At 41.5% G+C, this 25495-nt stretch overlaps 1 long non-coding RNA gene across 4 annotated transcripts; it reads right to left on the reverse strand.

The window, feature by feature from the left end:
• Positions 1–1655: 1655 nt before the first annotated feature.
• On the reverse strand, positions 1656–25495 carry LOC127059661 (uncharacterized). 4 transcript variants are annotated; one of them, XR_007777665.1, is made up of 4 exons: positions 20398–25495; positions 18464–18582; positions 17863–18148; positions 1656–14937 (listed from the first exon to the last, which is right to left on the reverse strand). It is a non-coding gene; the product is annotated as an uncharacterized LOC127059661 (long non-coding RNA). The 4 variants fall into 4 exon arrangements; XR_007777666.1 differs by having other exon boundaries at positions 18404–18582; XR_007777667.1 differs by having other exon boundaries at positions 1656–14279; positions 14705–14937; positions 17863–18582.

Below are 25495 nucleotides of genomic sequence, written 5' to 3' on the forward strand. Positions count from 1 at the left end.
TTGGATCTATACATCTTTCTAGACTAACAAAGCCCTTGAATGGGAATTCATCTATGTGGAGTGACATTTCCCTTTATCAGTAAGATATTTAGCCATTCTTTTTCAAACATAAGCAATACAATAATATTGTATTGCTGTACAGAATATTTGTCACAGATTCTAGACTAAGTATGCTGTAAGGGTAGAATGAAAAATGCTTGATTTTTGTTTTGGAGTTTTTGAGAAAACCTTTGTGTGCAACACACAGCCCATTGCAGATCCAAGTGTATCCACCCTACTGGAGTGAGTCTCATGTAGGTTCCAATTTTCCATTGGATGGAAAAGCACTGTAATGGAGTTGAAAGACTCCATTTTTAATAGCTAGGGAAGTAACACAGTGGCTGGGTAGTAAGTCCTACCACACAGGCACATCCCTGGAAAAATCAACTCTATTTTTACTAGGAGACCTTCCACCATCAATTTGCTGTCTGACCCAAGTTCCTTCACTTTCCCTGCAAGTAAAGTGAGAATACTGTCCTTTTTGGGGTAATTGTTCATTTCTTTCAGCAATATGTACTATGATGAGTATTAATAAGCTTGTCTCCAACTGACCAAAAAATTACTTCTTTAGTTTTTATCAGTGAAATATGGTCAGTCATACAAAAATTTACTTCTCTGGCATACTCTCCACTTACCATAATGAGGAAGTATATATCAAGAAATATATGGTTAGAAATAATGCTTTTATGTTTTCTATATTTTGTTATTTTTGCCTCAAATCACAGCTCAGTTCAGTGTGATCTGACATGGTTGAAATACTGAAACCCCCACTCCTCCAAAGCAGTGTTTATTATAGAAACCACAAACTTAACCTAACCTAGAGAGGCTTTTCCAGCAGTGATATAATTACAGTAGTTATTGTTGCAATAAACCAGATGTTTCTGAGCTGGAATGAAAGCACTTCCCCCCCACATTACATTTGTTACGTTGCCTCTTTTCAAGTTTCACATCAGCTGTTCGGAAAGCGCACTCTCCGTTGAGTGTCACTTACAGATTCTTGCTGGGTGAGTCTTTTAAGGCAAAAGAATGAAATGCTGGCCAGGCTCTGAATTTTCACTGCTCTCCTTAAGGCCTCCCACATGACAGTTTTCAGTGTCACTAATTCTTGCCCTGGTTTAAAGGTTTAATTTTTTTGTCCTTTAAGACATGGCTGTAAAAAAACAAAAAAACCCAACACTTTGGAAAACCTGATTATTGAATGAGTACATTGTTCTGTGCGAAAGGGAGTGTTCCACTCCTACAAAATCAATGGAGTTTGGCACAGACTTCAGTGGAGCCACCATTTTAGTCACTATTTTGAGCAATTTAGTTATTGGGCAACATATTTTGAACTGCTCTGTCAGCTGTGGTTGCAACTCTGGACCATGAACAACCATTCAACCTGAACCACGAATATCCAGCATTGCTCCAACATTACACATCTTGTGTTTTTTTACAATGTGTTAGTCAACACATTTCTAATATTTCCCAGCCCAATCAAGTCCTAACTGCAAAAATGTGTTGCCAATAAAGAATTGGACTGTGTTTAAACTGCTAGGATCTTAGACATGAAAGTTGTTGTATATATTTCATGTGTGCAAGAAACCTGTCTAGGAACTACCACCACAGAGAGTCAAGAAGTCGGGAGATTGCTTTATTGCACTTACAGAGCCATGTAATAATACAATAAAGAAACACCAACTAGGCTTGGAGTTTTGTTTACTCATAGGTAAGTTCTCATGAAAATACACGAACAGTAAGAATTAATTATCTTATCAACTATCTGAACAAGTCACGGCAATCCTGGAAGAAACCTTTGTAATGGTACACGTGCTGCACTTTTTTCTGCTCACTCCTGGTAAACTATTAGTCAAGCCATCCCTGTGGCAGCTGCAATGTGATGAGGGAGGAATTCACCCCGTGGTCTGCTAAATTTACACTTTGTAAAAATGTAAATGTTTCTTATAGAAGGAATTTACATGGCTCTGAAACATGGTCCAACTTTTCACTGATGTGGTAGGGGATGCAGACGTTGTTGGCCTGGTTTTACAAAAATCTTTGAAAATGGGCCATAAAATAGCTGAGGAAACCCAAGAGGCACCCACACGTTGGGAAGCAGATTATAGGAGAGCTCTGCTGCTCAGCCACAATCAGCTCCCTGCTTTTAAAAGACATGGTATCGAAGTCACATTTTTTGCTCTCTTACAGGGAGCGTGTCAGAGCTGAAATAAATAAATAAACAGGGCCCATGTCCAGGGAACCTTGACATCTTTCCCATCACTGAGGCTGGGAGGCCCCTGTGCTTCCTCCCCTGGCTGTGACATGCCCAGCAAATATTTCCACCACCCACACTTGATTCATTCTCAACTCTTTTCACCCACTCATCATTACAGCTGTGCAAAGCATCCATTACAAACCCTGGAGCCATCCAAAACCTACCATTGTAACTTCACTCTGTGCTTCACACCCAGCAGGGATTGGTTGGACTTCTGGCTGGATTCACTTTCTGAGACAATCAGCCCCCAGTTTCATGCAAATCTGGGCCCAGGGTAAGGTGAGTTATCTATGGGTTGCATAGTTTGAAAATCAATGAGAGGGTTTCACATCACCTCACTGCTTAGATCTTGGTCAATATTCATGGAAATTGAAAAAGATGTGGGCATAGTACACTGCAAAAGGGAATAATAATAACAGTGGTCAAATCCCAAATGAGCTCTGTGCATTGCAAATAATTCCTGGTCTGAAGGACCTGAGCGGGGGAGGGAAGGAAAAAAAAATCTTTTTAAGTCTTTAACACTCTATTGCTTCAAAGTGTAAGTCACTCATAAATTTTTAATGACATTCCTTTATTTAGCACATATGCATGCCACTAGTGGTTCAATTAGACAGGAACTCTGCAAGGAGTTGATGTAACAACGCTCTCTTGCAGGAAGTAGAGGGAAACCCAGACTCCAAAATTCAGATGGAAAGTTAGCTTTTTCTGTAGTCAAAATGAGAGATTTATTTGGTTGGTGGCAAAAGTTCATGTGTGCAAAGTTTGGGTTTGGGTGCTCACCGGGATTTTGGACAGCCTAGTTAGCAAAATTAAGCAGTTAAAGGGAATCTAGATAATGCCAACCCTATTGAGTGACATCTCACTCTGTCACCTTTCAGAACTGTGGGGCAATCTGCTTTAAAGCCACTGGCAGAAATTACAGATAAGCAAGTTTTTTAAAATAAAAATCAGTGAAGGACAGGATTCAATCTAGGAGGCTCTGTGGCTTTTTAGACAGGATCCAATAAACTAATTTCACACCTTAATTTTTAAAGGAAGCCCAAACCACTCAAGACAGAAGTACCAAGCATGTCACTTAACATCTCGTAACAAAAGAACTTCCTTGGTTTCTGTTTGCAGTATGACATCTTCTTGTTTGCAAAAGAATCCTTCTCTATCATGAGTGAGTCCATGCAGAAGATTGTGACCACCTTACCAGATCCCAACTGTGGAATACTCCTTCCTGCTGATACTGAAATGTTCATTTCAGTGAGAGACAGAGGGACAGCTTTTAGTGTGTGGTCAGCGCTGCTTTGTCCTGTGGTGACTTCAGTTATTTTCTGAAATCCTGTGATGCACCCATTTATTAAAATGCCTTCAAGACAAGCAGACTAAAGGTTTGGAAATTTGTATAAATCACAAAAAACAATGGCTTGAGGTGGAGTTACATTATACTTAAGGTCATATTAAGAAAAGCAGGCGTGGGGTTCAGCTGAGCAGAGGGAGATCCACAGTGCAAGAAAGTGTCTGAACCGGTCAGCACGGTGTGAGGCACTGTTGGCTCTCAGTTCTCCCAGATGTCTGGGACAGGTAAGGTGAATCACAGCATACAGGTTTCTGGTTTTTCCCATTATCTCCACAGGGAAGGGGAGTGACTGAGCTCAGAGTGTATCTCGCTCCACATTCTGTGAGGAGAGCTCTGTTCCCAGTGTCTGGTGAGTCCACACAAGGTGGAATTTGGTGGATGAGAAAGGGAGAGAGGACAAACATTCAGTGCTGTGGAGGTCAGTGCTTTATCCTGCTCTGCTGAAAGCAGAATTCCTGCCTTGATTAAGAATTATCAAGTAAAAATAGTATGGAAAGCTCATCATGGAAACATTAACAAATGATAGAACCGGCAGCGGTTCTCTGTGAAGAAATGAGACACAAAAACAACACGTGGGCAGCCTTGGATTGCAACACCACAACCCCTAAGTGCATTTATAAGAGCCCGTAGTCATCACCTTCACCATGTCCATGGCTTGGAGAGGTGGTGAGCATCCTCATCCTACATCAGCATCAACACCTTGAGCACTGATGCCCAGGGGCAGATAAAATATGGCACGTTAATGTTTCTGATCACACACGTGGGGATGGCTGTGAACCAGGGGAAACAATGGCTTTCAAATAAATGATGTGAGACTAGAAAAGTGAGAACATAATGCTTGATTTGAGAGCAAACGCCCTTTGGATTCACTCCAGTAAAAGAGTGGTGCCACTAACAACGCTGTTCTGAAGAGTCAGTTGGCATTTCCACTGATAATCTTGATTCTTGGGATTGGTATCTGTCATTTCAACTCAGGCTGAGTTGTAACTTAGTGTGAAAAAGAAAAAGAAATTGCTGAAATTACAGGATTTCTCCTTCCCCTCTCTCTGCATCACAACAAAATAAGATTTACTTTTTATGAGCTATTTGCCAAACCTCACATCATAAACATCTTCCTTTTAAATGGATGGATAAAGAAAAGGAAGACAAATGAGATAAGTTCAATATTTAAGAGATCTGCTCAACATAGACAGTTCTTCCTTTCCATAACTTGCTATTTTTTCTTGTTAAAAAATGAGAAATATGTTACAAATTGCATTTAATAACATGAAGGGAAAAAATGCAGGCAATTAGCAGTGAACGATCCAGTAAACGTATCTGTTGCAAGAAGAGGTGTCATAAAAAATGATAGAGCTGAGATTTACTGCCACTGCAGTCAGCAACAGTATTTCCATTGCCTCCAGCTGGAGGAGGACTTGGTTCCTAGGAAGTTCACTCCAAAGATGATTATCTTTATATCAGCAGCTCTAGGAGTGAGGGCTGCATGGCCTTCAAGGTGAATGATGGAGGGAATAAAGGGCTGTAAATCCCTGTTTCTGGGTGCTGCCCCAGCTGAAATATACAGAAATAAAGTACAGTTATATGAGTTTGAAAATATGACCAAAAATCTCTGAGTAACCACATCTGCAGTCCTACCACAGGTAAATCTTCCAGAGCTCTTGTTACAACTGTGACTTAAATAAGCAGTCTGGGGCCTGTCTGAGTGTTTGTTATCAGATTGTTCAAATATTTCACTTACATTTATTAACTAAAGAAGGTCTCAGACACTTTGTTCCAGCTGTATACAGAATTTACTGAATTCAGTGTTCATAGTCTACACAGCAGAGGCTGAATTGTCTGGGAATTTTCAAATAATCTTGTTCAGACTGTGACTTTCAATTAATATAAGAATGGACCTGTAAGGGCTTCCTTAAACTGTCTCATTTTCAGCCTAAAAAATAACCAGATTTTCACAATTCTGTAATGGCTGGAGGTAGTGACAAGGTATTCTGGCCCTGCTTTCCAGGAACACAGGCAAGCAAATCTCTTGATTCCACTTTCTTGTGTGCTTATCCCATTTTTTGTTACTTGAGACGACTACAATTGTGTACAGCTTTGAACAGGCGTGGATTCACAGCTGCCCATTGTGAACCACTGCTAAATCACTTTTCCTCTCTCATGGAAGCGGAGAAGGTTTCCTTGGTCCTGCTGCCCAGGAAAGCTCAAGGACTGAAATCCCTCTCTCCAGGATCCTGCAGGCTGCCCACCTTCCTCCCAGCCTGCTCTGAGCCCCATCTCTGCTGCTTAGCCTGCTCTGCCTTTTTTCCACATGCATCCCTGCCCAAAACAAACTCTGCAAGGCTCCCCACCCAGATCTTTGGAATTCCTGGGCAACCTTACATATGCCTTTGTTTTGGGCAGGAACATGTGCTGAACTGTCTCCTCCAGTGCCGCTGAAGAGAAGGGCGGTGGTTAAACCTACCATTTTCAACAGGGCTTAACCCAGCCTGTAACAAAACCCTCGGTGAAGGTGCAATTTCACAACCCCCTGTCTGTGTGTGTGTGTGTGCTATGTGGGAAGGAATTTGCAGAGAAATGGCCATTTTCCCCAGAATTCCTGCTGGAGAGGAGCAACAATGGGGACCAGGTTCATCTGAGAGCTGTGTATAGGAAAAAGGTTTAATTCTTAGCATTTGGTTGCCCTTATGGTTTGTACTTCAGACTTTGGGGGGACTCAACAGATGTACAGGCAGTTCCAGCTCTTTAATTCTGAGCTGACCTGACCTGAGCACCAGTTTGGGAGCCAGGGAGGCCCCACTCAGTGTGAAGTTGGGCTGAACCTTGCCCAAATCACAAGCCAAAGCTCTGCCTTCATGAGACTGTGGAATTCAGGTTGAATCACCCCTGGGAGGGTCTCTTGACTGAGGCTCTGCCCAAAGAACTTCAGAAAGCACTGCCACGTCTGTCAATCCCAAATAATGGTGCTGTGGATGGCCTTCCTAAGACAGGGGTTTGGACCCTGGGAAGACTCATCCTTAGGATGTTCTGCTTTCCCTGGGTGGCAAGGAGGTGTTCTCCAAAGCAGTGTTGTAGCCATTGGCAATGGAATGGGTAGGGGGTGTTCCATAACTTGGCATCTTCTAAAAGACAGCATTTATGTTAAGGTGGGTTATCACACATAACCAGCCTTAATCCCTTTTAAATGAAGGCTCTGTTTATGGCACATCAAGGTCAAGACTGTAAATCCTGGAACAAACCACCAGGTATAATGAAAAGGAATGATGCCAATTATATTCTCCAGCCATTTTTAGTACTTGAAACGTGGTCTCTGTACTCCTTGGACTTCTCTCAAGGAAGTACAGATGATATCTTTGTGAGGTAATAGTAACCTGCTTATTGCAGCTTTTGCCACTAGCTTGAAATTCATGTCATTATGAAACACTGTTATATGGCATAACAAACCAGGTAATTCTTCCAGATTTCAGTGACTTGTTCAACAGAGCTCTGGAAATATTTCCAAAGAAATCTCCAACCTTTATTTACCCTTTGTAGATCATTTCACTTGGCTTTACTCATACTCTTTGTGGTCAGTTTCTAGCAGTCATTCCCAGTTCACCGATGAGAATTTCACAGGAATGGAAGGTTTTCCATATGTGGCAGGGAAAATTTTGGAAACTAGAATGTCTCTAATTTTTATCACATAACTTTGCAAAAGAGAATAGATTCTGAGACTTAAAGTACTTCTCTCAAATAGACACAACAAAACAAAATGTGGAGCAGAATTAGTATATGATCTGATTCCTTACAGGAAATTATGTACAAGCCTTTCTGTTAAAAGGTAATGACTTCATATTAAACTGAACATTTTAGTTATTTTTTTAATAACTAAATTTTAAAAATATCTAGAAGTTTAATGACAAGAAAAAGAGAAAAAAAAGTCTGTGGTTTTACTACAGTTAACTGGGCTATATGTATTCTCTCAGTACAGCCAATTATTGTAGTTAAACCAGCAGTTAAACTAGAGAAATCCTGCCTAGTTAAAGAGTTGGCTGTGTGACAGAACATGCATAAAGCACAGTAAATAGTATTACTATGTGTAGAAATGTTTAAGTCTCTCAGTTACAGAGGTTTATCAAGTCCAGTATATAATCTTGGGCTGGAAAGAAAGATAAAGAAACTTTGCAGGTAAGGAACATTTTCCCGACAGGATCCCAAGTTGTATTAATAAATTAAGATACTATTTTTCTATATTTTCCACTAAGGTGTAGGGGGAAAATAATAGAGAGTTGGTTTTTCCCTCATTATTTGGTGGTCCTTCCTTGAAACTTTCCAAACCAAAGCAATTTCTCACATCTGGTTGGAACACAGATCTTTAAGACATTCAAGTAATTCAAATCAGATGTAAAAAGCTAAGCTACACTGTATGAAATTCAAGAACAATATAGTTACAGGGTTAGAAAAGTCTGCAATATGGCACCTCTTTTAATCAATACCAGCCTCAGTTTCAGTTTGTCTGTAAATACAAAACTATAATTAAGAATGATCTACTGCATTAATTATTTCAATACCCAGCATAGCAACTTACTAGATTAGTGACACTTTGCATTTACAATATCATTAATAATTTGTTTTCCCTGTGCTCTGGGCGAAGTCCACAGCAACACGGCCTGAATCAGATTATAGTTCCAATGGAAAATATTGAAGATCACTATTGTCAATAAGCACTTCCTTACCCCTGCCATTTGGAGCTGCCTGTATTGACTTTCGCCACATTCCAGCAGTTCTGCCTGTACCCAAACCCTAGTTAGTCATTAATTTCCATTAACTAAGCCACCACTAAACACCATTTAAATTATTTCCAATAAATGCTCCATTAATGCCTGTTATCTGCATTTAATTCCCATTGATTCCCAAAAGCTACTGTGGAGCTTAATTGCAGCCCCAAGAAGAGCAGCTTCCCACAGGTGTCATCGGGGCTGATTTCTCTCCCCGCTACACCAGGCTGCCATGCAAATCAATGTCTAAAAACCCAAACAGCTGCAGCTGGACTTGACCAGAAAACATTATTTACCTCACCAACAAGCACCTGCTCCTCTAGGATACCTTTTCAGTTGGTCAGGAAATATTTTAGGGCTTTTTCTTAGACTTAGCCTGTGAAAATAAAAGTGACACAGTATTCTGGCTTGTTCCACTTCGGTAAAAAAAATACCATCTGATAAACAGAAGTTCTAGACCCAGGGAAAAATCAGTGAAATTGTTTAATCTTTTTTCTGATCCTTATTATAATTTCATCCATACAAATATTTCTGACCAAGGGAAAAAAATCCAAACCTTCAACTGTAGGACTCTTTCTGGTATTTTTTGGATAGCATAGGTTCTCAGCAACACTTTTAACTCCTTGGGATTACATCACCTTTTAAAGATATCTTTTGGTATTTAACATACAAGTCAGTTACATTTAAACTCTCAGAAACTGCCAATTCAAGAAAACAAAACATCTGCCTAACAGTGATGAGCTTGATTAATGTTCCTTTTGAAGAGAAAAGCAAAAGAATTGGCTTGCTGAAAATTGAATGTTACTGCATTTTCAAAACGACATTTTCAATTTTACATTGCAAAACATTTCCCCCTATTTTCCATACTATTTCAAGTTGACATCTAAATTAAATATTTAGCTTTTATTCAAACAAATCACTTGATTGACCAACAATTACTGTATTCATAATCATGCTTTGTAATGGCTTTCTGGATTGTTTTATTGCTTTCATTAGGAGTGGAAGTAAAACTCAACCATAGGACATTCCCTGAGAAGGAAAAATCTGGATCTCACGGGGGTTCGGTTAGAGCATTTTTTCATTAGCTTCATTTTCTGAAGATGTTCACTGCATTATCCAAAAAGTCCCTCCAAGCTAGTCCTGTGCAAAAGTTGCCACACATCCCACATTGTGCTATGGTCAAACCTCATGTCCATTATGAAATGACAGCAGGATATGGCTTTTCCTAGAGTTTTGTTACAGCCTGCTGTTCTTTAACAGTTCGGCATTCCCACAGCAAATGTAACACATGTTCATTATCTGCCTGTGGGACTGCACAGGCATAAATTACCACTGGACCCTAGGCTCCCGACATGAAAACCCAGTTGTGTAGTCATTCCTCCATCTGCACTGCATTCTGCAGGCTCTGCCCTGCCTCGGATTGCTTCACCGCAGCCAAATCTCTTGACAAAGTCTGGGGCAGGAGTTGCCCGCTTTGCATCTGAAAGACAAGCGGCAGGTCCAGAAGGCAAACCCTCCTGCTGGGGGTGATGGGCTCCGGGCTGGGAGAGAGAGCAGAGCCCCCGGGCAGCCCCGAAAAGTTTGCATCAGGAGGGAGCCACTTCCCCTGCAGATGTTGTCGAGAGCTGCTGAAAGGACCAGACAAAGGAAACCATTTGCAGGGCACGAAAAGAAGGAATTCTCTTGGTTTGGGAGAACTTATCTCCAGAGGCGTTATCTATTAACTATCTGCACAGACCCAGGTATCAGTGGTGAGAGACATTATCGGCACTTCCTTTTGGTTGCTTCCCTCTCCTGCCAGCCTTGCCTCTGCCTGGTCGGGGCTGAGCCCTTTAATGTTTCATGTAAATCCTTTGTAATAAACAGAGAGCACTAAAGCAAGAATTTCTTTCTAGTTCTAGAGCTTTTTGTATGTTTCAACCCGTATTTCTTGGTGGAAACCTCTACATATGCTTGAATCCCAGCCTGCTTCCTTGTAGGACTAAGACCTTATTGCTTTTGAATGTCCCAAACATTATTACTGTTGTTGTTATTGTTGTTATAATTTTTTATTTCTGATTTTTAATTTAAATTATACTTTATTTGGATTATTGGATTTCCCACACCCTTTGCAAGCTGCAAAGATGAGATTTGCGTCTCTTTTTTTCCTCTGACAGTCCTTATACAGAAAGTGTGGGGAAGAGCATATTACAGAACAAAATGAAAACAAAACGTGATGAATATTAAACTCTGCATTTATGATGATATAACTACTGCATTTTCCCAGATAATTTAACATCGAAATCACAGACTGTGACCAATACATTGCTGCACAGCACCAGGTAAGGTCATACTTGCTTTTTCTCCAAACTCTCTTTTCAGAGTTTCTCAAATCCTCTGGAGAATCAGAGGCAATTTTGCCCCACAAAATAACCTCCAGAGATATTAACCTCCAAAATTTTACCTTCCGTTATGAAATCTGCCATTTTCTGGGCTCTGCAACCTGGAAGCCAAGACAGGGTTACTTTGGGCAGCTGCTAGTTCTCTCTACAGCCTCTGCTCTTTTCCTTTCACACTCAAATTATCCTGGAAGCCCTGCCCAGGGGGGCAGGCGCTTTCAGGAGATAAGGAGTGGCTGAACTTATCCCAGTACACAATAAACTTGACATCTAATCTGCTGCTGGGGGCTGTAACACACCCAGTAGAGTTAAACTAATCGGCCACCGCAGTCCCGCAGACCTCCCAGCGCTTTTCCCTGGTCATTCTACAGCAGCTCCAATGTACTGGAGCTAAAGATGCTCCCTCTACACGTTTTTGCAGTTTGGCACATGCAGGCATTCACTCAGCCCTGGGCAGTAAATTCAGGGTACAGTGGCATTGGCATGGAGGATTCCCTTCCCAGCTGGATTCCCCCACCAAGAGAGAATTTTATCACACTGAAGTTTATCAAGATTCAGGTGCCCTTGAGCATGTACAGGACTTCAAAATGCAGAGACTTCAAACAGGGTTTTGGGGCTTCAGATTTAGTTTACAGGCATAGTACCTGAATTTGACTTCTCTACCAATTTATATTCCTAAATCTGCTTTCTGACCTAGCCCTTCGTGACTGAGTGGCAGAGATTAAAATAACCACCCTTGGTAATTCTCTAAGTTCCTAAATTAAAAGCACTCCTCTGAGATACATAAATGATTTACCTGTTTCACATAGACCAGAAAATCAGGACCAAAGTCCAAGCAAAAATGACATATCAAAACACCAGCTGAAACAGAAGGTTCCAGCTGTTTTAAATGCCACTAAACCACAATGATTATTGTTAACATAAATAGAACAAAATCTTAATCCAGTTTTACCAAGTAGTTACTAACCATATTTCTCAGTTCTTCCAGTACTTTTATTAGAGTATATTTTCATAAGCAAGGAGAAGGATGGCATACTGGGGACCACTTTCTCTTGTACTGTTAGAAAACCTCAAACAGCTCCAAATGCCTCTAACAAAGAACTGAACTTGGTCAATTCACATGGAGTAGGAAAAAAAGCTGTCAAACCAAGGTCTAAATTACGTCCTTGCTAAGTAGCTTGACTTGTGGTGGGGATTTTATTGGACAGTGTCACTTCCTTGTGACCACCACAAATGATAATAGTTGCAAGAGCTTTACAGTTGCTAAACCAAAGGAATGGCTGGAATTTTGGAAAAATCTTTGCAGCATCAGCCCAGGCTGACATTTTGTACTTACAAGCTACCTTTAAGCAACTAAATAGGTGAGAGAGCACTCCAGAAGCTGGCGAGACAAAGGAAAAAAATTCAAAGCCTGCAAATGCCAAGCTGCTGCACTTTTGCTGCACTCCATGGTTGTGGTGAAGGGTTTGGGTTGTTTCATTTGCAGACTCATGGCTCCCTTCATTCCGGTAACAAAAATGCCAATAGCATTTCTAAATTAAACCCAGTATCTTGTCCCTTCTATTTAGGACAGCTTTTTCTCTGGCCCACCACATCTTCAAGCACAATGCCAGTTCTCTCATACCATCTGTGTAAACTTCCCTCCACTGCTTCCCAAAGTGCTTTTTTTTCCACTGCTGGAATCCTCCACTCAAGGAGAAAATGTTCAAGATGAGTTCAGTGATTTTTATTTTTTTTTTTTTTTTTTTTGGCTAGATGAGTTAAACTGATCATAAAAAGTTCCTCTTCAATTTTTTTTTTTTCTCAACTCCCACCATTATGATACTCTCCAAAACGGTCTCTGGGAACCCTAATTCAAATTTTTTATGATTGTGGATGGGGGAGGAAGAGCACTGAATGTTGATGCTGTTTGAAGAGTCATTGCAATTCCTCATCATTCCAAAAGACTAATGGCTAAGGGAAGATATTTTTAAGGACACCAAGGAGAACCTCTGCAGCAGTATATGGCAAAGGGAAACCTGAACCTTCTGGAAGTTAATTCCCTTCCATTGAAGCAGACAAGCCACAGGGCAGAGCTGTTCCCCTCCAGGAATCTGATGCCTCAATAAAAATGTTCCTCTTTTGGGGATCCAGGGTTGGATCTCTCCATGGCAGCTAACGGAGGAGGTTTTGAATCCCAGTGATTCTCACCAGGACTTGTGCTTCTACATCTTTTAGGAGATTTTGATCTTTTGCCTCTAGTTGTTTATGCTGGCATTTCTCTGCAAAGTTTGTACCACTCCAGCAGCTACCAGGAACTCCTGGGAACTGGCATGGGGACAAGTTAACAGGGTGCCAAGGGTTGAAAATGCAAAAATTACTTTTTTTGCTGGATTTGCAAAGAGACTTAGGATGACAGATTTCTACTGGAGAAGCGAGGATGATAGTGTATGAGCATCTGGGTGAACAGCTGGAACACACTGTCTCTCTTCCCCCTCTGTAAAATACAATCCCTTGTCCTTGGTTAATAATTGTAATTCCTTGTTTTCCCATTACAATCAGCCTACATGCTTATGTTCAAATGACAAGGTAGCTAAGAGGGGGGGGGAAAATTCCAAATAATTGTTCTGCAAACAATATTGCTCTTTCATATGAGCACAACAACAGAGTGGTGTTCACAAACTCCCTGTTACCAATATAAATAATTACAAAACCATAAAGAAAAATAAATGCACACAATAACCAAAAGTCTAAACCCACCACTACTAAACAGCACTTCATAACTGTGGCTCTGAATTATTACTACCTCACCAGCACAGCCAAAAAATCTGCCTTCATAAACCCCTCCACTTCACAAATTAAATGGATTAGATAATTAAGAAAGCCTATGTTTAGTCCACAGACTGAAACAACCATCACAGTAACATGACAATGAACCCACATTTTAAAAAATGGCAACATTTTCATTCCCTGGAGTGGGAATGCATGACCCAACCTCCTTGCTCCCTACCTATATCCCACTGGGAGCTGTGTGTGTGCACGAACACTCCCTGCCACTCAGCAGTGCTGTGGGTGCCTGGGGACTGCTAGGAGCTGCCCTTTCCATGCTGCTCCCACGGCTGGAGCTGGAGACAGATCCCCGCCTCTGTGTTCTCCCACCATGTGCCAGGAGATATCTGTTATAACTCCCAAGATGCATTTTTGGCTCTGGGGTGCTGCCTGATTACCTTAGCCCTATAAATAGGACAACACCACACCTATGGCCATGGTGTAAGAGAATGTCTGTGTTTTCCTCTGAGCACCATCTCCAGAGCAGCTGCTGACATTTTGCTGGTTGCCTTTCACTTGTGACATTTCAGCTTTTGCCAAGAGGAATTTTCCCCCCTCTCTGCAGATGGCCAGGTGTTGTTATCACTCACCCACGTGCCCGCTCACGGTCCCGCTCCTGGCAAAATTCAATCTTTGCTCATTTCTTGACCCGTGCTCATCTTTGCATTGCTTTTTAATTAATCCATGCTTAGCTGAAGGTCCTGCCATAAATCAATGATTTCCTTTCAATTCTTGTTAAAGATTTTTCATTTCCCTAAATTTGCAGCACGTTGCTCCGGAGCTGTTAACAGCACACTTTTCTCTCATTATCTAATCAGCCAGGAACGGGGTCAATGAAGCAAAAAACCACAAACCCAGCACTGAAGACCTTCAGGCTTAAAGACATTTCTATCTGTCCCAGACATGCTGCAAATGAAAACATTTTCTCTTGCCACCTTGGAAGCTACAGGCCAGATCCTCCCTGGGTGTAAAGCACCAGGTTTGGGGCACACACATCATGTCCTGATTTACACCAGCAGAGTATTTTGCAATTACTCTGTCTACTCTCTAGCTGGGGCAAGAGCTGTCTGTGAAACTGCCCCTCAGACAGGAACCACTGGAGTTTTCTAAGTGCAAATTTTCATACCTTTTTATTTTGGCAAGCAGAATGTGGAGTTCTGCGTGGAGTTCTTCGGGAGATTCTCACATTGAGGATGCCTCTTTGTGCCACTGCTCAGCATCTCATCTCTTAGCACTTTTATTTAATAAAGTTCTAATTATCAGGGGGTTCAGTTTCCATCCTGGGGTTCAGTTTCCATCCTGGGGTTCAGTTTTCATCATGGGGTTCAATTTTCATCATGGAGTTCCGTTTTCAAGCCACTGGCAAATGGAAAGAGTCTTAAAAATCCCCAGACTTCCTAACAGTGTTTGCTTTAAAAACACGAGATGAACAAATCACACAAATGAGAGTGGTGAACATACCTACCTGTTTTCTTAAAAGGCATGAGAGGCAAATCACTGTTTGGTTCAGTGAAAGAAAATGCAAATCAAAACCCATTTGAAGGCAGTTTATCAGGGTGACCATGTGCTCAGCAAGGTCTGGGAGCTGCACACACCAGACCTCAACCCAGTTACAGCATCTTCTGTGGCTCAAGCCCATGCTCACCAGGCATGTGAATCAAATTAAACTTTTAACTTATTTTCTCCAGTTACCCTTCTGTGAATTTGGGTCTGAATTTTCAGTAAAATTGCACGGGCCGTTCCCACAATTATGCATGTAATCAATTAGTTATTTATGCTCACAACTACTGTGACCAGGTATGCAAATCTCCCAGCAGCTCTTGCCATTTCCCCATAATTTAGCCCTTTTGTCGTTTATCCACCCACTTTTGTTGGAAGCACCAAGTTCATGGAAATTTAACTCATTTGAAACATATGTGTAGATCTATAGGAACTGCCCAAAAGCGTCACAAAGAGAAAGGATAACCTTGTTGTTAAGGCAGGAGAGCGCGAAATCTGGTTTCCATTCTGAGTTCTGCCACACATTTCCTGTGTAACCTTGGGCAAGTCATGAACTGTAACCCAGCTCAGTGGAGCTGACCTACATGGAGAAGCAAACAGAGCAGTCCTTACTCAGAGAGGTTATTGAGGCATTTTTGTGGGTTAGTATGCAGGAAAAATATCCAAAGAAGTTAGTGGAAGGTGCTAAAAAATTATAAGATATCAGCAGTGGTAGATCAGTAATGAGAGATGATCTGTTTTCAGTGAAAAAAACCCAGCAAGTGAAGGGGCAAACTGAGAACTGAGCAAAGAAAACAGCAAATTCAAGCAGGGAGATGAAAGAGAACCAAATGGCAACAGTGAGAATAAGCAGGCATGTGAGTAATTAACCTTTATACAGCAATTTTTACTGTCCTGCTTGGTCTTGTCCTTTCACAAAGGGCCACAGTGTCAGGAGATATTTGAGAAGAACTGAGCTGGTTAACATGGCACTGGCCACCTCACAGGCTGCCTGATTGGCATGAATTACTCTTCATTAATCAGGGTAATCCTGACAGGGTTATTAATGCCAGGTATTGACCAAAAGCTGGTGGAGAACATTGTGTTATTGAAGCAATTACTGTAGCTGTGTTCAGTTGGAGGGAAACTTGCCCTCTTTGTTTCCTCATACACCAGAACAGAGCTGCCACGTCAGTTCAGGTGGCTGCCATTGCTTCCTCCTTTTTGGATGAAACACAATTAGATTTGCACATTATTTCACTAGGTGCTTGGGGTATGGCCTTCTGGGAGCCCTGCAAATCATCACATATTCTGAGAGGATACATCTCCTGTAAGAATTTACCTGATTTTGCAGCTGGCCTAGATATGGCACTCATACTGACACGCTGCTCACAACCAGCCTGGAGCAGACTGATTGCAGTATCTGGCCCAAATTTTTTACTTAATACAGCAAAATGCTCAGTATCCTCAGATCCAGCTGGGTTTAAATGTTACAGCTGGGGGGGCTCCATGGAGCAAAATTCCCCTTTGATTAATTAAAAAAAAAAATCTTTCCTGGTGAGAAATGAAACCAAGCTTTTGGTATATATTAAAGACTGTAGCTCTTCACCTCTGAAAATAATTTAGTGGGTCTTCATTTCATGCACAATGAAATGCCTTGGGAGAATTTGGAGATAAGAAAAATGAACATTGAATGATCAAAGAAAATGCTGGCACATTAATTTTAAGGATTTCTGAGCTTCTGGCAAACTTTTGACAATATTCCTTGACACAAAGCCCTAAAGGAATTGTGATCCAGCCAGTCTGGGGGCAATGGAGCCTCCCACTTCATCCCACCCTGTTCCTTCACCCCAGCATCCTGCATGGAATACCACAGTGGTTCCCATTACCTGCTTGGAAGTGAGAAGGCTGCAAGGGATGGGTGTGGGTCCATCAGCCTCCTGAGCCCCCTGTTTGATTTGGAGCATATCTTTTGGAAAAAGATATCATCTTGATTTAAAATGTTCTACTGAGGAAAACCAGGCTATAAACATTGGGAAATTATTTTAATGGCTAATTAAACTCAATTTAAAAACCTGTGATAATCAGAAAGGAGCTTCACAGGAGTCTTTATCACCTACAGAGAAGGAGCCCAGATTTATTTGGTTTTTACAGGTCAATTGCACTTATGTGACGTCACTTATTTTTTAGTACAAAAACACACTGTAAAGCCCTGGCCAGCAGAATGATTTGGAGATTAACCACCCCCTTCCAGATCTTGTGAGGTGTCTAAACATGATCTGAAAAACTGAGATAACAGGCATGTGCTGTGGGAGCAGCTCCACCACGCTTCAGCTGCTCTTCATTCCTCTATCTGAGCTACAGTCACTGGAAAAAGCCAGGCACTTCCACAACATGATTCACTGGGTCTTAGTTATGCACCTACATTGTGTTTGGAGGCATGAATCACACTTGCAGTATGTGTGGCAGTTAAAATTTGGGTCCTGAGCAACCAGAAAATTTGGGTCATGCTGAGCAACCAGGAAAAGGGTGGATGGAGCAGCTCTGCCTGATGGAAAATGCTCTGCCAGGTCCAGGGGGGAGTGCCTGGGGAAAGAGCCTAACACACATGAGGGATCTGCTTGGGTTTCACACCGGGTTTAGGTGCTGCCTTCAGAGCAGGGATGCAGCTGATGGTGTTCCTGCCCAGCCCAAATCCCTGAGGAACTGCCAGGCCAGGCTGGCTTGGCCCTACCACACATTCATGGGCGCTCCTTTCTCTTTCTTCAGACAAATGATCCCCTCCAGCAGGGCAGAAATACCTACCTTCCTCCCTCTGTGGGTTTTTGGAGCCCCACAGGTTTTGTAAGCAGTCACACTGTAGAATTTGATCTCCAAGGGAATTCCAGCACAAATGGAGTTAACTCTGGGAATAACGCTCCTTAAACTTCAGGTTCCTTAAAGGAGAGCTCCACCTTTCATTTGCTCTCAGTGTTGTGCTCACCTACAGGCCCCAGAGAGTTAATATCCACAATGCAGAGTTACACAGGTAGAAACTTAAAACAAGAGGTCAGATGGGAAACTCGGCTTTCATCCATGGCTGGGGTCATCACTGGAATGCAAAGAGATCATTTCACTTATAGAAGGCTCAGTAATTGTAGAAGGAATATCATCTACCCCCTGCCCCACTCTCCAAAGAAATTACCTAATAGTTTCCAATTGAGATGGCTTTTAAAAGAATTTGGGTTTGATTCAGCCATCATCTCAGCATAAGGAACAGTATTTTATTCTTCAATTGTAATTTTCATTAGATGCCTTATGCCATTTGAAATTCACACTATTCCTCAACCCAACTCATGCTACTTACATTTTCACTTCCTTTGATAACAGAATTTAATCCATAGGTGAAAGTAATAATCTGCTGTACCTCTAACCCAAGATCCAAAAAGTTCCTTAAGAAACTGGATTTGATTTCCAGGCAGAGAAGATGAGTCAGAAGGAGCTCTAGGGCTTTGTCTGGGATCACACAACAAGCCAGCAGTTGACCTGGGAATAAAATCCAGGTGCACTGTTTAACTTCCATGTGCCATCCTCTAACCAACACCACCATCCCAATTCCTTCTCTCTACAGTTATATCTGATTTTAGCAATGTTGGGGAAGTGCCATTTTTGTGCAAGGTTCTACAGAAGAACAGTTGTCTTACCTTAAACCTGTCAAATATCAAAATACCACTTTATTTTGCTTTTATGGGTAAGAAAATGTCTGTTCCACCTGCCAGTTCCTGCCACAGAAATGATAACTGACAAACCTCAATGCTCGTGTCTGCTGTGAAAAGATCTGGTCACTGAAAAGATGAAAAATGTGGTTTAGAATGGAAAAAACATTCAGCGATTATGACAAATATAATTGAGGTAGACTTTCTTTCTGAGTCCTCTGATGAAGCTTTTAAAATGTCATTTGTTAACTAAACTAAATTCGTCTTGTTGGTGTTCACACTCAAAGGTAGCACTTAGGTCTGACCTAAGGAGGAAGGGGCTGTTCCAGGAGGGCAAGGCCCAGCCACAAGAAGCAATAATGGAGATGCCTTTGAGGACAGGGATGCCTGCAGAAGCCACAGAGATTCCTCCTTTTTGTCTCCAGACAGATGACAAGGACCAGGATTCTTTCACACACAGAAAGAAACAATTGCTGGGTGCTTGAAGGAAATTCAGTTGAGCCCCAGATACTGTAAACTATGGATCTTTTGTTCATGCAGAAAAAAATATGATGGTTGCAAGTCCCACATATATCAATATTGAGTTGTTGGGGCTTTTTTCAAATAATTGGGCAAAAACTTTCTCTTTTTTGTGGGGTTCCTCCCACGAAATGCCTTGGGAACTTGCTGCAGATCCCAACTGTCAAGCAGTTGCCCTTTTTGTTCGGTCTAAAATACATCTATATTTTTCTCCTCCCCAATTAGATAATCTTTATTTTCCATTCACCTCAGGCCTAGCTGCATCACTTTGACCTCTCTGTGAGGCCTGGGTAAATCCTGGAGATGCTGGGCCACAATTCTTAAGAAGGAAACTTCAAGTTCTTTCCGCTTCAGTTGCCCTTCACATGTCTGAGGCAGTTAAGGCTGCTGCCCCATAGTCTGCATGGCAGGGGCTGTGTGCTGGCTGTGGCACCCATTGTCTGCGTTTTTCCTCTCGTTAGTCTCCTTGACCTTTCATTGTCTTACTCCTGCAGTGTCAGGTCAGACTTACTGTAGGTCTGCCTTCACTAAGGACCCCTTTCCTTTCGTGGATCACTAAGCAGGACAATTGCTCTATCCATCTTTTCAGGGCCTATTGTCGGGCCCCCCCTGAGCTGAGAAAGGTTTGATTCACTGGGAAACCATTTTGGTCAAAGGGAAACCTGACTATGTGTCCTTTTAGGAACTCTGTCTTAATCACTGACTTTTTTATCTGGGATATGAAGAGGATTCAGGAGATCAAAAGGTTTGGGAGTACATGGGTTTGACCACATTTTTCCTGGAAATAATGGGAAACCTCCACTGAAAAATGAGCTCCGTTACAATGGGCAAACAAGAAGGAAAGCCACATAGTGTTCCCAGAGCATTCTGAATCGTCAGACCTTCAATAGCTTCCACAGAGAAGGGAAAAAGTAAACAGAAAATGTAAATGGAATGTAATAATTAATGGACCTAAAGAGACAGACTCATTTGATTTGCGCATAATCGCTGCCTTTAAAAAGGAGATACGCCAAAAGGGACCCGCAGAGCAGATGGAGAAGGTTGGGGACTGGAGGTCCAGTCTGCCTGGGTGTGCACTGGGTGTGTGTGGGGTTGCTCAGGATTAGCAGCTAGCAGCTTGTCCCACCTCCACCAGTGGTCTCACATCCAAGAGCCCCACGTCCTTCCCAGGAGAAGCCCTGGAGATCCTGCTGGAACGTCACGGTGGAACCGTGCTGGGTTTGAGGGGCCTGCCCTTGGCACCAGCCCTGCAGCCACAGTCCTGCTGATGCTCCAACATTCCCTCCTGCGTAGAAACCCAGACCATTATCAGCAATTGTGAAGCCAAATCATGGGAGACAATCATGAAACTTCTACACTTGCAAGGAAGTTCACCAGCAGCAACCATTCCCATCCAGGCAGCTCTTGAAACAGAGATGTAGGCGCCTCTTTATTTTCCAAATATCAAATCATTTACTTCATGGACTTACCGAAAAACAGGAAGAATGAAAATGCCTGTTTTCCTGCAATGTAGCTGGAACCCTTTTACCTACTTGTGTGCCAAAATGTTTTTATACATGAACATTTAGCTCTTCCTTCAAGCAGCCATTGCCTCTGCACAGAGTCAGCTCGAGCCTCTCCAACAAGCAGAGCTGAAAGTTGCAGTGCAAGATAAAAGAGAGGAAATGGACTGGTCTTGGGAAGGCAGGCAAGCAAAGAGAGGAACTCGGGCAGAAAACCTTGGAGAGCTGGACTCATATTCCTGATATCAATAAGATGAAAGAAAAAATGTAAGCAGAAGCCAGTGACTCACATTTTCCCTTTGACCCAGGCAAAGTCAACAGAGAGCCAGGTTGTTTGCCTTTCTCCGGGGATCTACTTTTCCCAGCAATTATCTTAGCTTCTCCTTACATTTTTCCCCCCAAATTTTAGCAGGAGCAATTTAGGATTTTGCTTTGGAAAATACCCCAATCTGAGCTAAAGTTTGTATTTAAACTTCAGTACATGCTGAGAACCTTTACCTGAGTAACAGAAAAAATGTCAGTTGGATACAGTGAGCACCTCTGCACTGGCTTTTGAATGAGGAACTACTGCTGGCCCTAAACAAGGAGATTAAACAGATTAAACATTTCTTCTCCAATCAAAAAAAAAAAAAAAAAAAGAGAGAGGAAAAAAATCCTTTCAGAAAGACAGAAAAGTCAAAATAAAAGAAAAAACCTTTCTGCCATGGAGAGTGAAAAGTGGCAACATCTTCATCTGTGGAATTTCAGGTGTCCATAAGTGTAGAATTCAATGGATATGAACTGTTCTAGTCTTCTACACTGAAATTGCTGAAGCTGGCATTTCTTGGATGAAACACAGACATAATCCATGTGATATTTACATGAAGTATGATGAGGAGAATTCTTTTTTCCTTACTGGCACATATTGCCATGGAAGGAATGACAATATTTACAGTAACTTCAGTGTCACCTTAATTTGCTGCTGCTATTTGATTTCCCAGTGTCAAGTGATCACTTCAGGTCAGCAGTGTCACTTTCTGCCAACATTACCAAGTGGAAGTGTCCAGGATATTAAATATGCTTGCATTTACATATGAGAGGAAGGGGAAAAGTGATACAAGCATTTCCTGTGCTGTAGAAACACCAAAACATCATTTCAGTTGAGCTGTGACTGGCTCACTGACAAAGTTCTGCTCCACAAATGTCTTTAGTCCTGATCCTTAATGACACTAAATATTGATTTTCTATTAATGAGGTCACAAATATAAGAGAGAAAAGAAGTGATGGGTGAAGGAAAACACAAGTATTTCTGCTGATCTGGTGGAATCAGTGTAGCTGCAGCCTCAAATTCCCAAAGACAGAGAGAAATACTGTGGGATATACTCCAGCCATACAAGGGAAACCCTTGGCAAAACAGAAGTGCCAAGATGGTTAAAATTATCTGGAAGTGGTGAAGATTATCTGGAAAACTGTTGAGTTTTATGCACACTTTAAGCTTGATCAAGAGAGCTTTGCTGAACAGGTCTGAGGATCTAATGACTGTCTTGTGGATTTACAAAGATTCTGTCCAAGAACATCCTGCAGGAAATACCTTTAAGTGGGCATGAGGAATTGATTTCCTTTTCCCTGGTGACTGCCCCTCTTTACCTGTGGAAGCAGCGAGCTGTCACAGGTACCCTCACAGCTCAGTCTTTCCTGATGAGCTAACTTGGGTAAAATTTGTTACAGCACCCAGGAGAAATTAATTCCCCTAATTAGACTGAGAATTTAACTTTGCACAACTAAGCAATTTGCAAAGTTTCATCCTGCCCTCTCTGCCAGCAGATTGGTGGAGGCAGGACTTCCAACAGAGTTATGGCAAAAGGAGGAGGGTCACCTTTTCCATTTGCTCAGTTGGATCAGGAAGAGGATGATTTACTCTCCCCATCTTGAACTCCTATGGAAATGAACAATCCTGTTCCTCACAAAGGACTGCTGCACATTTAACTGGAATGGCAATATGTCACTTGCATAGCTGAAGAGATAAGGTTTGTAATATGATTGAGCTAATTGCTTCCAGAGGGAAAGAAACAGAAAGAAGGAATAAAAAGGTATCCAATATTTGAAAATCAGATTTCCCCCCTCAAACCCCCAACTAATTATGTTTGCAGAGCTTTAAATATCAGGTGGAACACAAATTATTAACTATTTTTCTTGTCATTGTGTGCATTTTTTGTCTTTTTAAAAATCTTTACTCTACTATTGGCTTATGCTAATAGATCCAATAGTAAGGTACACTACAGACCGGTGGGCAAAATTCTTTTTTAAAGTCTTTTCTCTGCTATTGGCTTATGCTAATAGCTACAATAGTAAGACACACTACAGACAGGCGGGCAAAAACGAGTGTGCATTCTGACTAATTAGAATCAACTAACTACCAATGTTTTATTCTACCTTGCAATCTTCTAATTGAGACACTAAGTGCAAACTTATATTAATTCCTCTTTTGTAACAGCAGGGCCAATAGCTGGTTAAAGTCACAGGAAAGATTCCCATTAACTTCAGTGGTCTGTGAATCAAGCTCTTGATATATATAGAAGGCCCCTGAAAACAGAGTTTTGTTTTTTAATGTATTGTCTCATTTGTTGAATAGCATGGCTTGCCGCCCAGTGTTATGGCAGTTCACAATGACTATTCTTCCCACCCATTCTCCTTCTCCTCCTTCCATTAATCAGTGATGGGTCAAATTCAAATGTTTTGGAAGTTCTGTCTGGTTTTGATGTGACGGTACATAAAAATATCTACAAAGTGGTTCTAGGGTGCTTGGTGTGGCTGCATTTGTCCTGGAGAAACCTCCCCCTCCTCTCTGAGGGCAGCAGCCCATTTTGTGGCAAGATTGGCAGCTCTACAAGGCCTTCTTTGAGGCAGGCTCCACTCCCTCTGCCCCAGTGGTACATCCATCATTTTTGGTTTTCCTTTCCAAAAATGCTTTTCACAAAAGTCACTTCCTTGTTTCACATTACTCCACACTCTGTGAATTCAGATTGAGACACGCTGCAAACCAGATCCGTATCTGGGGTAAATCAGCATCCTCCTGCTGCTTTCAGTGGAGCTGCAAAATTCTGTACCCATGGAGCATCTTGCCCATGAACTTTCTGCTCAAAGGGGCAGTTTTGGTGGAGTGAAAAAGGCTTCATGTGTTTTGCAGAGAGATGTTGGCAGGAACACCAAATTGCAAACCTCACCTAGAAACCATAGGGTGTTGACCTTCAAAGATTTTGACACCTCTGTTCTGTCTAATGAGATTTTTTTTTCTCTGAAAAAAAATGTCCTTTTCTGGATACTAGAAATTGGTGCAAAGCAAAAAAAAAAAGAAAAAATAAAAAAGGACCAGGCTGATGAGAGGTCAATTAGTATCATAAAATAACCCTGTATAAAAAGATATTTTGCACTTCCTTTTCCGTATATAACCCACCACCCCAAGCACCTTTTAAAAAAGTTCCTCAAAGTTTATTCGAGGATGCATTTTGGTTAAGTTTACAGGATTTGTCACTAGCTGGCCAAAAGTGACAGAAGGGATTTCAGTGTGCTGCTCTTACCATGGTGACACTGCCTTTAATTTAGAGTAAGTGATTATACATGTCTGACTGTCAAATCACTGCATGCAGCTTTTGTGGTCAGGGGCTTGTTTTATCAAAGAATTCTGCTGAACCTCTTCCAAACCAGAACTCCCATGTGTGTAATTATATTGTATTTTCATTATATAAACTTTATTTTTAAGACTGAAAACATATGAAATGATTATGGGAATGTGCGTTCTACACAACACCACCACGTACTTGTGGGAAGAGAGGTTTGTAACAGAAACCAAATGTTGCCATTAATATACAGGTACAAGATACATCCTTGTGACTCAGAAAACTGAGGTGGGATAGAGAAAATATGGGCAATTGAACTTCAGATTGAGAGAAAACCCTTATTTCATGTTAAATAGCACCTGGTACTCTCTGGAAGTAGATCTTATGGATCCATAGCCTGCAGCTGAACAGTAGTTGTGTAGCAAATTTAGGTCCTTCCAAAATACCTTTCAAACTGAACCTTCAAAAAATTGCATTCCTTCATTAATGTATTTGATTGGTGCAAACACTTCTCTGTTAGAGACGATTTTGTTCTGGGACAACTACTTTGGTGTTTTGCTCAAAAGCTGTACATTTGGAGCTACATCTTTAGTTTCATTTCATTGTCTTAGGTCACAACCAATGAGGATCTAATTTCAGTTTGAACAGGTACCACAGAGACCAACATTTTACAAGATCTTCAAGAGAATATTGTTTAAGGCAGGATCCAAAATGATCTCCAGCAGCAAGATCTGGCTGGATAAACTGGGTAAGTTCTGAGAAAGTTGCCATCACCTTCATGTCCACATTCCATATTCATTCATATGGATTCATAGATTCTATTTTATTAACAAGGCTGTTAAGCTTTGTCCTCCTGTCATAAACAAGGAACTGAGTCACCACGTAGATTAAACAATTTTACATACTAAGCATATCCACATGATTCAGCACTTGAACTTCCACTCTCCTGCACCTTTATCCCATTGCCCTAAATAATAAACTGTCCTCTATTTCAAATACTTTTAGTAGTTTCTTTCTGTCTGCTTCGGTAGCTTTTGCTTGACTAATAGTGGTTCTTTAAAAAACAATCCCCCCCAGACATCAAAGGGTATGCCATGAAAGCAAACCAATTATTTTGTGTGTGTGT

Source organism: Serinus canaria, chromosome 5 (assembly GCF_022539315.1).
Source record: "Serinus canaria isolate serCan28SL12 chromosome 5, serCan2020, whole genome shotgun sequence".
NCBI lineage: Eukaryota > Metazoa > Chordata > Aves > Passeriformes > Fringillidae > Serinus > Serinus canaria.